General features: G+C 42.9%; 1 pseudogene; it reads left to right on the top strand.

Annotated features, from left to right (window-relative positions):
* The first annotated feature begins 2344 nt into the window (after positions 1-2344).
* On the top strand, positions 2345-10712 carry LOC102932786 (annotated as a pseudogene).
* The last annotated feature ends 238 nt before the right edge of the window (positions 10713-10950 follow it).

The raw sequence follows: 10950 nt of genomic DNA, 5'->3' as shown, positions 1-10950 counted from the left end.
TTACCCTACCTGTTAAGTCATAAACCAAGACTGTAAATTCTTTGAGACAGGGACCATCTTATTACATGTGCTAGGCACTGCACATACCTATAGCTCTGATCCTTAATAGGGGCCGCTAGGCACTACCACAATACAAAAATCCAACAACTTCAGAATGAATGATTTTACATCCCAAGATAAACTGCACTTGATTCTACCAGAGTGTTTTATTTTTTGTCTCACTTTAGAGCTGGTTCTTTCACTTCAAATGATCACATGAAGTGCTAAGTCCAAACATCTGCAACACTTTCCTTTTAATTTTTGTTCCCTTTCTTATTCAAAGTAAATTGATAGAAAAATCTTCAACTTAAATCAAGCCAGATATGCTTCTTAATTTACTCCATTCAAATCTTCCATAATCTGCTCCCAAAACTGAGTTAGCTCTTTATGTTTTGCAAGCATAAATATTCTCCTACCTAATTATCCTTTAATGGTCTGAAAATGAGCGCTGTTTGCACATAATCATGAAATGGAATGGGCAGAGCAGACGCACAATTTTTTTTATCCAGTGCTTTTTTTCTGAGCAACTAGAAGTCTCAATGGAAACACATTCAAAAGGGGCATTTTGGTTGCTCCCAGCCAGGATGACACTTTATATCAAAACGTGTTTTTGAAAGCAGCTCATTATTGAATATACACAAGCCCAGAAATATGCAGTGACCACAATGGCTTTTATAAAAACGGGTTCTATTCCAATTTGGCCATAATATACAACAGTCAAGGCTTTCTGCCGAGTCAGATCCTAACATCCTTACTCCAATGAACTTCCAATGACTTTAGTGGGTGTTTGCATTATGAAAACTGAGAGCCCAATCCACCAGAAGTCCACTGGCATCAATGAACTCCTTACATACAAGTCAGTAGCATGTAAGGGTTTGTAGGATGGCCCTGAGTGAGGACTTCAGGACCGAGCCCATTCAGAGGGAAAGCAATATTGCCAAGCAATCTAGTTTCAAAGTTACAGTTGTGTAAGATGTACTCCTGTTATCAATAGTCACAGAACAGGTCACTCTTTATTAAATTATCAGCAAAGAATAACATTGAAAAAAAATAGCATTTCTAGTATAGCTTGTTATCTTGTGTGCTTCTAGTCCCCAGCACCCTCCCACAGCTGGTCCAACGGGGTGGTTTTGGTATCTTATGCAACTCATTAGATACATACATTGTCAAGTGATACAGAGCCACGGGAGAGTAATGTGGTCAAGGAGCTCTACTCACCACCAGCTTGACAACGGTGTTCAAGGCTGCGTCCTCCTTCTCCCCGGCATCTGATCCAGAATCTACAATCTGTAAGACACATGAAATATGGCAGGTTCATAAATTTTCCTGTCAGACATACAAAAAGCCTGTGGTAGGAGCTGTAAATATCAGATATCATTGCCTCCTTCCCGAGAAACTAAGAAGGTGCTAAGAATAATTAGTAGCACTGTGGTGTTGGCATTTTCTCATAAAGCACTCCCCACTTGTGTTTTCTCCAGAGGGTTCTGTACCAGAGTCATTAAGTACTCAGATAGCGCACCTCATTTTCTCCTTGCAGCCTCTCATTGGGGCTGGATATCTAGCATTATGACTGCATCCATAGTATGGCATGATTTAGGAGAGGAACTCACCATACTCAGTAATCAAAGTAGCAGCCGTGTTAGTCTGTATTCGCAAAAAGAAAAGGAGTACTTGTGGCACCTTAGAGACTAACCAATTTGCTTGAGCATAAGCTTTCGTGAGCTACAGCTCACTTTTATGCATCCGATCAAGTGAGCTGTAGCTCACGAAAGCTTATGCTCAAATAAATTGGTTAGTCTCTAAGGTGCCACAAGTACTCCTTTTCTTTATACTCAGTAATGACTGCTTTACCTACCCCAATCTGGCTCTTTAATGCACTGAGTAAATGTGGTTCTTACTGCTTCTCTTTCCTGCTCTCTTTTTTTGTTGTTGTTGTTGTTGTGTACAGTTTTGTATCTTCATTTGTCCTCTCCTCCCTCTTCCTATGTTGTTTTGTTTTTTGTTCTTTCAGTTAGTGTTTGCATCTCTTTTCCTGGCCAGGCTCCATTTAAAATCCCCCAACTTTACCAGCATTTTCATTGCCTACTATGTAAGGCTAGCTTGCCACGCCTTTGAACAGAGAGGTCCAGAGCTGCATGATTCCAGGGTAAACTCACACAATCCCACCTTCCGGCCTTCAGTACGCAGGAGGAATGCACGAGCTGCACCATCCTTTGGGTTTGCTCTCCCCAGCACTAGTAACTAGCAGAGCCCAGGGCCGGTTTAGGGCATAAACTGTACAAATACATACTGTTAGCTGCTCATAATGACTACATCAGAATTTCAGCCTGCCTTTTACAAAAGTATGTTTCTAGTCCTCCTGGTTGAAAAGACAAGCTTGAAAATGTGAACTGGTGCAGCAATATTTGCCTGAGTCTGCAGATAGCCTGAAACAATATCTCTGAGAATGGTAATGGCACCATTCATCTTACTGGAGTGTTAACTCAGACTCACTGCTCTAAGGGCTCTCACCAACACCATCTGAGTAGAGAACTCTGGGAAGAAAGGTCCTTGCTGCCACCATGGCTCCTGAGTCCTGTGCTTGGATGAATGAGGATGAGTCCTCTGGAAAGCACCCAACCCATCTAAAGATAATGAGTGGTGGACTGGTGAGGGGGGAAGCCCAGCATGCCCTTAGAGGAGACTCCTTTTGCCACCCCAAGGAAGTGTAAGGCCATAACATATGACCATGGTGTGATACAGGGCCAAAGGATGCCCTCTTGTGAGGATATGTCTATGGCCCCAGATTGCTTGAGTTCAGCTTCTCAGAGCCTGTAGGAAAGGAGTCGGTTGTCTCAGACCATTTCCTAGCAGACAGGTTTGTTTCAGAAAAAGCTATTACCACACTTCCACCCTCAGCGGAGAAGCCAAGGATGGAATGAGACCCTGCGGAATAAAACAGATCTAAGCCACATCCACACAGCAGAATGCAGGCCTTTCACACTTCTGCCCTTGCTGCAGATAAATAATTTCATTTTCTAGGCTGTCAGTCTAGCACTTTTCATCAGCACTAATGATTCATTATTTCATCACATCATCAATCACTTCCCCACCCACAGAGTCTGATTACTTACATGTGACAGGCTAGGCAATAGGTTCCATAACAACGTATTCATCATATTGTTTTAAAAACAAAACGTTATCCAGTAGCATGATAGAAAAAAATATATATTGCCCCATTTAATATGTGTATCTAGGGCTTACCTTGATACAGCAATGTACTACAGTGGGCAGTTACCCAGCTTCTTTCTGTGTTCATGCCCATGTAGGACACTGCTAAGTCTTCCCTCCCCGATATTACTTTCCCATCATGCATATAAAAATATTTCTGAAGAGCACTTCTCCCCATGCTTTGAAATGCACCAGAGTGCTCCAAATGGCAGGTATTTTTGAAAGATGTCCTAGAGCAGAGATCCCATTGGAGACCTTTGTCAAACAAGTTAGATACTGGGGGAAATTGTGAATATTATTCAGGAAGCAACATTCCCAGTGAAAGTGGTTGTCTCACTCCTTGATGTAGAATGTCTTAATGAAGTCATTCGAGAACCCCTCCCTCACTCTCCTGTATGCTAACAAATGAGAGATTTGAGGTTGAAAACACAGGCTTATGGGGACTTTGCATATCATCACTGACTTGAAGACAGGTGTTGGTGAGTAGACAGAGAATCACTGGGCACAGGAGTTTCCTTTCAGACATACATAGCCTAAACTCTAAAACAGAGGAGCCCAAACTGTAGCCTGTGGACCGCTGTTGGGGCCATGGAGAACTGGTGTAATTGACCCCTGCTTGGCCAAAAGCAGGGTTTGAAATGGGAACCCTCAGCACTAGAAGCAAGAGCCTCTACCACTTAATCTAAAGGATGATGAGTTTGAGCCCAAACTGATTGTAATCAAATAGACTACCATTGACTTTAATGGGCTTTAGATCAGCCTCGAGACCCTCCAGCTGGCAGCTGTAATAGACTTTGGGTATGTCTACATCGCAGCTCGGAGTGAGCCTCCCAGCTTGGGTACACAGACTGGCACTAGCAGTGTGCTAAAGCAGTTGTGTAGACACTGCAACTCAGGCACTCAAGTCTAGGGAGTTAGAAGGCCATACCCAGAGCAGGTCCATCCTGTGCACTGATGAGGCAGGAGTCCTGTGGTAAAATCAGTATGTGATCATGTAATTAAAGACTGTAGCATGATGCATACGCACAGGACGGCCAAATACAGGTTGCAAAGGCAGCCTTAAATCTGGCATTTCCTAACTTGAGTGTTTGACTTTGCAATTTTAATAATGTTCCATTAAGGTATTTTTTGTGGGTGTAATATTACACTGCTGCTTTTCTTAACTATGGACTTTGTGAATGCAATACAAAAATACTCACTATGCAAGTACTATGTAGTCAATCAATTTGTGAATCCAATGGTCTTTGAATTCATTGTAAATCTAGCTTTGCTTTAACAGGTATGGGGTCAGTCCGGTCATTTGCAATTTCAAACACCAGCCCATTAATCTCAATAAAATGTCTTGGCATAAGGGAGTAAGAATGCCTGAATAAAGCACAGCAGGCATTGCTGCTCTGTCTCTCACATTGAATCTCTCAAAGGAATCGTGAATGGATTCACTTGGAACCGTGCTTTGCTCAGCCACTTCTACCTTTGCCTCTGCCTTCACAGAGGCTGTGCTTTTCTCAGCTGCTTTTACAATTTTCTCCTTCCTGGGCAGGTTTAGAAGATGACAGAAAAAACAGACTGTATTGAATAATCAATTAAAAAAAATTTTAGCCGACAGTATTTTAGTTGAATGAAAATCTATCTTTGGTTTGTTTATCACTCTGCTAGAAGCCATAGTTACCCGATAGCTGTTCTCTTATGATCACAGACTTCCTCCACAAAATTATAGAAAGAGATGTAGACCTTCCACATGTACTGTAACCACCTTTAAGAAGCAAGCAACGGAGTCCCCTCCAAACACCACTTGAAACATATTGTAGATCATAGGATCAGCCCAATCTATATTAAAACATTAAACATGTGTTATTTATTATCAGTGTCTGAATCAGTTCTTGTGAAAGGAGCTGGACTGACAGCCTTTAAGAAATAGGTCCTCCACTCAGGTACAGAACACACACAACGGCAAAGATGTTGGATCATATTAAAGAAGTTCTATATTAAAATCACAGATGAGTTTGATTCCCCATAATTAGTAATACCCTAAAATTTAAACCCTTGATTTTTGGTCTCTTGTTTTTACTGTTTCTCTCCCTCTCTGTGTGAAACTTGCAAGCTGCTAATTGTGTTAGTAATCCTAAGACAGAGTCTGTTCTCAAAGCAATACTTTGTAACAACAACTACTCAAACAGAGACTCCCCGCCCTTTTGTTGTATTCATCTCGCTTTGTTAACAATTGTGATTAAAATAGAGATAGAGGATGTATGTGGATGGATGCTTGGTGTGGATAATAAATGAATGATCAGGGAGGTGCCAGCCTAAGAATCCAGTCTCCATCGGCCAAAGTAGGTGTCAAGTGGAAACAACCAGAGGACCCCCAGAGGGCAGACTGGAATCCACCCAACAGCCTCAATGATGGGATAACCAAAGAACAAGATAACATCTGGCAGCACGGAGCAGTCAGGAATGTGCCATCTGCTGTTTGATTAAGCAACAGCATGATGAAGCAATTCCCATAGACTGGCATAGGCATAAATTCCTATAAAAATGGACTCCAGAAACTGAGAACTTTGGGGTCTGATTCTGCAAACCAACTTCCAGGAGCGTCAGATGTGCATCTGACAAGGCCCTGCTCCCTCCTTGTGTCCAGGCCACCTGGCCAGTGGCTTGGCACGAGCAACTCTAAGGCTGGTAACTATGATAACAACCTTGCAGAACCTGTGTGTGTGTGTATATGAATGAATGTGTGAATAAATATGAAATTGAATGGAATGTTATAGCTGTAACTTACTTGATTCTTGCTTACTATGATTCCTTCTGTATTCACAATAAATGTGGCATTTTGCCTTATTCCCTTTAATAAGATCCTGCTGGTTTTTATTTTATTGGTATAACAAAGATAGCTAGCTTCACGCTACCCTGCCAAAGTGTCTCACCTGAAAGGATCACCTTTAAAGGTTGGAGCATAGTTCAATCTATTCAGCCCTTGGCCTCTCCTCAGAGTCTGTCAAATAATGCTAACCGTGCTTCTTTGTGGTGTAGACCGGTTGTCCATTGGGAACTGAACTGAAGCCATAACCTTCATTTCACAGGGGTTGTTGCACAGGTATCAGAGGTCTGTCAGATACAACACATCACTACCACTCCTCCCATGAGGGACCTGAAACAGCTGATACTGAAATAGAGATGTCACTTGTTGAACCAAAAAGCCATTTGTCCTTAATGGATATACCAGGAAGTTCTATTTGCCCATTAAGACTAAACCTTCCTCAGGAGACATAATTGCCTGATTTCCTATGATTGTTTCTACTACCTTTGGATTTGCCATCCATCAAATGCCCTAAATAGGTAGCCATCAGTGGCTAATTGAGATTAAGCCTGCTGTCTAACACTTCCAGTGAGTCTTACAGGAATTAATGTTGTATCCAGTTAGGTACAGACAGCTAGCCCAGTTAGCATTTGTAAGGTTTTGTCTACGCTTGAAATGCTGCATCTGTGCTGGTGTAGTGCATCCGTGTAGACACTACGTACACTGACAAAAGGGGTTCTCCCACTGTCATAGGTAATCCACCTCTACCAGAGGCAGTAGAAAGGTCGACCTAGTGCTGTCTACATGGGGACTTAGGTCATTTTAACTATGTCACTCAGTGGTGTGGATTTTTCACACCTCTGAGCGACATCGCTGGGTCAACCTAACTTTTTAGTGTAGATCAAGCCTAAGTTTGTTCCTAGGTAGTTTCTGGACTCAAGGCCATCTAGGAACAAACTTACAAACGCAAACTGGGGTAGTTATCTGTACCTAGCTAGATAAAACAACTAAGTAATCTCGACATGTGAAAAAAACACTGATTCAGAACAACTTGCTCTTGTTCCAATAGAAAAGATTCCTGGCTGGTCAGAGGGAGGAGTGGGGTATGGGCTAAAGCTACTGAATCTGAATTCAGAGCCAGATTCCAAATACCCAAAATTTGGGGCTCGTTAAGCATCAAAATTCTGCATCTAGTGTGCTGAAACATTTGCAATAAATGGTTCCAGTTGCTGAAACCTCCTCCCTCTCTCTGAAATTAGCTGCTGTTTGCATCTGAGGTTTTGGCTCAGAAAAGAGGGAGACCCACCCATCACCTATGGCTTAAAGGGGTTGTTAATCTACAGTGTCCTGTTCATACTTTATTGACAATTGCCGTTGGAAAATAGCTCCTGTGGAGCTGAATTGGGGCTTTTCTCCTTTTCACCATCCCTGTTGTATTGCAGCAACGGCAACCCTGATCACCGCTGAATTCCATGTAATTTGACACACTGACCTGTTGTTACATGTCCTGTTTTCTCAGAGTATACATAATAAAAGGTCTGACATTGTAAAAATAATTCACACCACCATAGTAATAAAAGAAAATGTTACAAGCATTAACTCTGCCGAGTAGAAACAGAAAACAGGTTATGTCTGTCTCCTAATCTAAAGAACATCTATAAAGATGCAAGTGGTCTGGAAACAATAGAGGGTAAATCATAGAAAGAGAAATGGAGCTATGGCAATTTAGACCAACTGGGCATCTGCCTCCAAGAGTCCCCGACTGGACTAACTCTAGTTCTTGCCACTGAAGAAAGTTAAACTGAATCAGCTTCTCCTCCCAAAAAGAAAAGGAGGACTTGTGGCACCTTAGAGACTAACAAATTTATTTGAGCATAAGCTTCCGTAAGCTACAGCTCACTAGAAAGAGTCCAGTTACTAGTGAATGTGTCCACACCACATACCCAACAAAAATTGAGATAAATTGGCACCTGTGACCCAAGAACCCCTGTCATAAGGGTACAGGGATCCCCTGGGTTCACTAAAAGAATATTGTGTGAGGTCTCTAATGAAAGTCTGTGTCACACTAGCCATCGTAACTATTGTGAGATGTATGTACAGAAAATCTGTGAGGAGTTATCTATAGATACAACAAATTATGTTCTCTAGGGTTGTAGATAAAAGAAGTCACTCAAAGGAACCGTGTCTTGAGACCAACTTCTCAAAGCTCTGTAATCCGCTTTGGATTCAGATTACAGAGCAGGGAGGTGGGAGACACTTAGCTCCATGGTGGACCATTGTGTATTGTATGTCATACAATAGAAGTCTATTAGGATTCTAAGTCAAATGTTAATGAACAGCTGGCAGAGACTTGAGAAGGAAGCTAACAAAACAAGGTAAACGGTGGGGGAGGGGAAGAGAGAGAGGGAGAAGGGACTCTATCTTGAGGTGAACATCAAAGGTGTGCTCTGGTATATTTGGGTATACAGAAAGATAGCCTGGCATTCTTTCAATCTCCAAGGACAAGCGGGCAGTAGACATGATCTTATGAGAAGGGGTCTCTGCCAAATTGCTTGAAAATGATGGGGAAAGAAGTTGGGATAAGTTATCTTGTAGGACAGTGGTTCTCAGTCAGGAGCCTGAGGCCCCATGTGGGGCAGCCAAGCAGGTTTCAGGGTGGCCGCCAAGCAGGGCCAGCATTAGATTTGCTGGGGACCAGGGCAGAAAGCTGAAGCCCAACTGCAGGGGGCTGAAGCTCAGGGACCTAAACCCCATCACCCGGGGCTGAAACCAAAGCCTGAGCAATGTAGCTTCGTGGAAGCCCTGTGGCCTGGGGCCCCAGGAAATTGCCCTGCTCGCTACCCCCTAACGCCGGCCCTGGTTTTTATATGCAGAAAACCAGTTGTTGTGGCACAAGTGGGCCGTGGAGTTTTTAATAGCATGTTGGGGGGGCCTCAGAAAGAAAAAGGTTGAAAACTCCAGTTGTAGGAGAAGGGGAATGCCTTGTTAGTTAAATTTAGTCTCTAGAAAGAGTTTTATGGTGTTTTAAATGTAACCATTTGTTCCTATTTCTCATACTGGCTTTTATTTGAATCTTTATTCTTTCTTTAAAATTTTCCTTTTTGTTTTACAATTGACTCAAGTGCTGTACATAATACAGGAGTCGTGGTCTAAGATAAAACTAGTATCCTGCTGTTAATTTATTTATCTTGTTAGACTGACCTAACACTTGGTAAAGCAACCCACATCCTTTCTTGTATTTATACCTGCTCCTGTGTCTTTTACTTCATACATCTGATGAAGTGGGTTCTAGCCCACCAAAGGTTATGCCCAAATAAATTTGTTAGTCTCCAAGGTGCCACAAGGACTCCTCGTTGGTTTTGCTGATACAGACTAACACGGCTACCACTAAAATCTCAAACCTCCTAGAAATCTCCCATAGATCATATAGACCTTAAGATTTTTGGGTGAGCTCTGGAGATCTTCCCCCCTCTCGAGCAGCATTTCTGCAGGTAGCAAATCCCCTCTGAACCTGCTAATATCTTTAAGGGACATAGGATGTTGGCTTGCCCCTCAGAAGAGTCTTTGAGGAAAGAGAAGCAATGCCTAGTATTGGCTCCTGCTTCCCCAAGTCCCCAAACGGTCTTCTGGAGCAGAAAGGCAGCATAAGGAGGGAACAATTCTAATCCCACACTGGTCACTGTCTTCCATGTGTCAGTGGCACACATACCCCATAATCCACAGCTGTTTAGCTAGGAAATGCCTACTGCTCCAGTGAAGAAATGAAAGGAAAGAAGCAGCCCCATAATCCCACCCTTGTGTGACTTGGGGGGTGTTTCACAGTTTACACTACAGGGAATATGGGACATCTGAATTAATTGCTCATTAGAGCTTGCGGCTGGCACAGTTAACAAGTATTTTTTCATGCTTTGACTGCCTATTAGACTCAATTAACTCGTTAGCATGCAGGAAGCGGGGTGGAAAAAGAACATAATCAGTGGCCCCAGGGAAGCAAGAGGGAGGGAACCGGTTACCACATGAAAACATGGGAGGCATCTGGACTCAGAAAAACTTCTGGGGACAGGTATCTCTAGGGACATCTGGCCCAACCATCCCAATGCTGGGGGCAAAAGAAAGCCCTGCCTCAAGAAGAGGAAGTATGAGATAAGGCAACCTCCTGCCAACACCAAGATTGGCCCGCACCCAATTCACACAAGGAGGGTTCATGGTGGTAACAAGAAATATCATGCTTTGCAGTTGGACTTTGGCAACTTCTCTTGGGGATGTAAGTGCTGCATCTGCAAGACCTAGATTCACTGAGGTGGTCTACAATGCTTGCAACAATGAGCTGGTGTAGACTGCATCATTCTCACTGAGAGCACCCCATACCGACAGTGGCTTGAAACCCACTACACACGCCTTACTCCTCGGATGCAAGAAAGGCACTACACTGACTCCTGAAGAGGAGGAAATCTTAAACAAGAAGCATTCAAAGAAGATCCAGAAGAAATATGATCAGTGGAAGAATGCCAAGATCAGCAGCATCCTGGAGGAGCAATTCCAGCAGGGAAAGCTGATTGCTTGCGTCACCTTCAGACCTGCACAGTGTGGCTAAGCAGACAGCTCTATTCCAGAAGGCAAGTAACTGGAATTCTACCTGAGGAAGATCAAGGTCAGGAAAGGCAAATAAATGTACTATACACAACTGAAAGAATGAATACAAAACCTAGGGTCTTGTTAAAAACAGAACAAGGATTGGGGATATCTGAAGAAATTTAAGTTACACTGAGGGTCACTGGGCTTTAGAAAAAAGGAGACAGCAGAGGTACTGGAAAGGGCCATCTGACAGAGCCACCTATTTGGGGGCTCTTTCCTGCACTGAGTTTAGAGTAAGGAATAGAACCCAAATCTATCCAAATTTTAGGTGG

Source organism: Chelonia mydas, chromosome 2 (genome assembly GCF_015237465.2).
Source record: "Chelonia mydas isolate rCheMyd1 chromosome 2, rCheMyd1.pri.v2, whole genome shotgun sequence".
In the NCBI taxonomy this organism is placed as follows: Eukaryota; Metazoa; Chordata; order Testudines; family Cheloniidae; genus Chelonia; species Chelonia mydas.
The sequence above is the reverse complement of the archived record's forward strand: the minus strand, read 5'-3'. Positions and strand labels throughout refer to the sequence as shown.